This window comes from Physella acuta, unplaced genomic scaffold (assembly GCF_028476545.2).
Source record: "Physella acuta isolate Inbredline_101_S28 unplaced genomic scaffold, ASM2847654v3 ptg000592l, whole genome shotgun sequence".
NCBI lineage: Eukaryota > Metazoa > Mollusca > Gastropoda > Physidae > Physella > Physella acuta.
Window position 1 is genome coordinate 715,439 of NW_026732111.1, and position 4,394 is coordinate 719,832.

The following is a 4,394-nucleotide window of genomic DNA, read 5'->3' on the forward strand; positions in this document are numbered from 1 at the left end:
GATGATTTTTACCTCCCCCTCATAAAGGAGGGCAGTAAAAAGAAGAATGTATGATAGCTGGGTAATCCTAATTTATATAATCAGATTATTGTGGTAAATAAAAGTCAACATATCTAGCCTAACAAAATGCCATGAATTTAAAATATATATTATGACTTAAAGAAAGTTTGGTGAATTGGAAATATCTGCAAATTTGATTTATTGATGATGTGTAACTTGTTTATATTATTCCTTTGGAGCTGATATTAATAAAAAGTTAATGAAATTATAGAGTTTTATCCAATTGATGTTTCTAAAGCCTTGCATGAACTTAATTTAAATATATTTAGCTGCCCAGGCAAAGAACCCAATGAATTTTCCAGAATTGGCTTGTCGTTTGACCGATGGTAACAAAGAGAATCACCCAGGATCTTCGCTGATAAGAAAATCTGAAGACATACCTTATTCTTCTATATCTAAATGTGATTTGTCTAATGAAAATATTTATTCAGTGACAATAAATAATTGCTAAAGATATTTTACCATTATTTCAAACATCATCTTCTGAAATGTTGTTTTCTATCTCTAAACCTTCCACAATTTCTTCAAGTTTCAAGAGATATTTTAACATCATTGCCTACTTCCCACAGTTCTTATGTTCAAAATTTGCAATTTTCTGAGAAACAAAGTAATAATAAATTTGTACCCAGTGTTTTAGTTTCAGCTCCATTAAAATTTAATAAACCAATCAATTTCAAAATTAAATGTTTCTTATCCCATATGAAAGTAGTCTGTTTTATTTAAGAAAAATCACCTTTAAAAAAATTTAATGTTTGAATGTCAATAAATTGTTGACATGGACTGGTTTGCGGGTAAGCTTTTATACTTAGTGTACAATAAAGATTCAGTTTTGATGTCAATATAGTTGCTTCTGAAAGAATTAAACTATAAACAATAGCATTTATATTAATATCTCAATGGCAGTTCAGTATACTTTCATCATTGTTTTCAAATAACAAAACAGAACTACAGTTTTAAAATTGAAAAAAAAAAAATGAAAAGAATTTCATAAATGGATGGTTTTTTTAATTACTTAAAACAGAAGATGCATCAATACAGCATTACAATGTATATGATTAATATTTCTTTTCTTGGACAATCATCATTTAAATTCTTCATTAAAAGTTAAATTCAGCTTCCTTGTGTCTAAAAATCCACATCCATGCTGTTCCATTTACCTAGAAATTAAATAAATAATATTTTTAACAACTTTCTGTAATATGAAAAAATTAATCATTGATTAAAACAGACAGCCAATATAGCAGTTGAATTAAAATTCACCTGTTTCTGTGACATTTGCATGTAAAATTAGAGTGTTCAGAGGTATATACCCAGACACCTTTAATTTCCTTATCTTGAGCCAGGTACTCATGAGAGCTGGTACTCATGAGACTTAGGACATCATACCAGGACTAAAACCAGGGATCTGAACTCTTATCTTTTAGGATAGAAATGTGAAAGCTACTGTCTGACAGTCCCACTATCAAGCCATACATATTAATACTTACAGTATATAATCTTAGTAGCAACATATTCTTTAAGAATTAGAACACTGAATCGATTTCAAACTTGGGCTTAAGCTGAAAAATGGCTTATTATAAAAAAAAATTCAGCTCACCTTTAGTTCAAGATCAGCACCAATAGCCACAGTAAAGTGTGAGAAAATTGCTTGCCAAGTACCTAGGGAATTTAAATATAATAAATTATTAAGTTTATCCATATATTATATTAAAATAATTATTTAACTAATATGAGATATTAATATATATATATATATATTTATAAAAGGTTTAATTTATTGTAAAGGTTCAGTTTTCTATCTACTTAGCTTGTCTTAAAAACTAAAATATCTGGTTTACAGTTAACCATATCTTAACTATTACAAAACTATTAGTTTCATTTTCATTACTTGTAACTAAAAATTGTAGTCAATAGATCTAAAACTTAATTCTATTAACAGCTAACTGTAACCATACTGACTCTGACCAATTTATTAATTTTTGTACCCTGTAATTCATTAATAATTAGGCTTATACTAAAAGGCCGAAAGTTATCAATTGTAGATTTTATAGTCCCTGGTCTAGACTAACAAGACTAGCCTACAAGTCTAATAGTACTAATACACATGATCTAGTTTATAAGTTTACTACTAGGCAACTTGCTAGAAGTAGAAGACTAGTACTTAACCAAACTTTAACTTGCTAAAAATAAAAGGGCCTAATACAATAGTAGATGGCCTAGTAATACTTTTTTTTACTGTGCTACTTACACTGCTTTTGGTACTATTACTATGACTAACTAACTACTAACTAAACTCTATTGTAGCTTGATGGAGATCTGTCATCTTGCTCTTCTAGTAGTCTACACTACTTACTACTTATAAAAGTAGTAGCACTACTGTAACAATTTCAAACTAAATTTAATCTATATATTACTAGATCTACTCATTACAACACTGTAGTCTGATAAGTCTGTAAGCCCTAAATGTATCTAGACCTAGATTCTAGTCTAATTTAGTTTCAGTCTAGTTATTAGTACCTACACTCTACAATAGTCTACAGTACTCTACACTACACTCTACTACTACTCTAATCACTATACTGGCTACTGATCTAGATCTAGTAAATAGCTAGAGTAGATCTAGTCTAGATTCTAGATATAAAAAAATTGATTTAAAATTAAAAACAGGTTAGCCTTACTAGGCATTACTAGCTCTTACTAAACTTAACTAGGGTAGGTTTTACCTAAACTAGATCTAATCTAGATCAGGGGCGTAGCGAGGGGGGGGGGGGGCGGGGGGTGCGGACCGCACCGGGTGACACCATTTAGGGGGGTGACACCAAGGCAAAAAATAGCAAAATATATAGAGAAAAACTCGAGGGGGGGGGTGCAAATCGAAAGTTTGAGGGGGGGGGGGGTGCAAATCAAAAACTTGAGGGGGGGGGGGTGCAAATCAAAAGTTTGAGGGGGGGGGGTGCAAATCGAAAACTTGAGGGGGGGGGGGTGCAAATCGAAAGTTTGAGGGGGGGGTGCAAATCGAAAATTTGAAAGTTTGTCCCTGGGAAGGGTCTCTATGCCTCTGGGGGGGGTGACACCATTAAGTGCCGCACCGGGTGACACCCGACCTCGCTACGCCACTGATCTAGATCTAGAATCTATCTAGATGTACTAGATTCTCTAGATCTAGATTTTAGATCTAGGGCCTACCATCTGCAACTAGAATCTAGATCTAGATCTATTCTACTATCTCTATCTAGATCTAGTAATACTATGATACTATCTATCTAGCCATCTATCTACAAGTTACTTCTAATAACTAGACTAATAGGCCTACTTCTAAAATATTAAACAGTAATCTAATCACTGAGTAATCAGTACTAGATCTAGAGTCTAGTTCAGTAATCTAGCTAGATCTAGATCTAGGTCTATTAACATTAACATTGTTGTCTAAGTTCTAGATATCTAGATCTAATATCTAGATCTAGAATCTAGATTCGATTAATAAGTAAGTCGTAGGCTGAGTGAGACTGGAAGTCATCCTCATTTTCCTGTTGTTTTAGTTTTTACCGTCATCCTTTTCTTAATATTTTTAATATTTTATCTAGATCACTAAAATACTAGATCTAGAATCTAGATCTAATATATTCTAATTCATGAACTTATACTCTTAGAACTAGATTAAAGCAATGTAGATCTTAGTTGGTAGATTCTAGAATCTAGATCTAGATCTAGGTCTAGATCTAGGTCTGGGAATCTTAAGTCTCGTAGCAAAGACTGAGTAGACTCAGTAGAGTCAGAGTAATGTCCCCTAGCCTTGGACAAACTATCAACAAAAGAAATAAAATCAATATACTTACCGCCACAAAACTTTTATATTCAAAAATGCATACACATGTGTTTGTTCCCATCCATATGAACAAAACAGCGTTGAAAGTTTTTACAGTTGTTGCATTTCTGGAACGTTTGATGATTTTGAAATCTTGAAGCGGGACCTACTAACAAATAGCCGCCATGTTTTTTGTTATCAATGGGAAACCCCGTTCACAACAATTGATTTAGTTCGAAAACTTTTATCTCTCCCTGGCTAACCAGACATGAATTAACGCGAGAAAGAACGATAAACTTACAAGTCCAATACCTGGATAAAAGCCGTAAGGCTAACGTTATTAATATTACAGATGAGCCTTTTACCTAATCTAGTTTGTTTCAAATAACAAATTATGCTAACTTTTAAGTAGTTCTTGTTAATATTTTAAACTATTTATCTGTTCTGTTGTCTGATCTTATTTTTAGCTCGCCAGATGCGTACATTAGTTGGCTTAATTATGCAATTTTTTTGTTTTCTTACAGGCTTT

At 32.3% G+C, this 4,394-nt stretch overlaps 1 long non-coding RNA gene across 1 annotated transcript; it reads right to left on the minus strand.

Annotated features, from left to right (window-relative positions):
- Positions 1–1,077: 1,077 nt before the first annotated feature.
- Positions 1,078–4,164, minus strand: LOC131947336 (uncharacterized). The gene is made up of 3 exons (XR_009387870.1): positions 3,897–4,164; positions 1,658–1,719; positions 1,078–1,217 (listed from the first exon to the last, which is right to left on the minus strand). It is a non-coding gene; the product is annotated as an uncharacterized LOC131947336 (long non-coding RNA).
- Between the last annotated feature and the right edge of the window lie 230 nt (positions 4,165–4,394).